A 631-nucleotide genomic window follows, 5' to 3' on the forward strand; every position below is an offset into this window, starting at 1 on the left:
CAATGCATAACGAAGCAGAGAATAATGTAGCGAGCAAGGACCTAAGTACGTGTGTTCAATAAAATATACAATCAAAATATCAGATTAGAAATAACAAATGGCAATAAGAAATGGACGAGTGAATGTAACAGACTCATTAAATTGAGGGTCCAATAATCCCACTACACTAAATGTTGTGCAGTAATCGTATTCGGCGGCGAAGAATATATCCAGAGTAAGAAGGATATTCCCCACTGATAGCGCGAGTGTTAGAAGTAAATTCTACGGTAGAAAGTTATCATAGCTGAAAATTGTCACAAGGAGTTTGTAAGATCCGGACGGCTAAGGATCTCACAGGACGATTGCGACTATTAGATTATACGCAGTTCGTAGCCAGTAGTCAATAGGAGCAGACAGACGTGGGGCAGTAGATGATATATTGAAGACTGACAGGAACTGGTTCTACAGAAAAACGAATTAGTAAGCATCATGAATTAAGAAAACGTACAATCAACAATGACGCAATCTGTAGGAGCGGGAAGCAGTCACTGTCACAGCACGGATTTCTGTAGGGGCAACAAGAAGTAAGTACCAAACGATGTGCAAACATACATATCGGGGCAGTCTGACAGTATGAGTTGGCCGTAACGGC

Source organism: Opisthorchis viverrini (genome assembly GCF_000715545.1).
Source record: "Opisthorchis viverrini unplaced genomic scaffold opera_v5_291, whole genome shotgun sequence".
NCBI classification, from domain to species: domain Eukaryota; kingdom Metazoa; phylum Platyhelminthes; class Trematoda; order Opisthorchiida; family Opisthorchiidae; genus Opisthorchis; species Opisthorchis viverrini.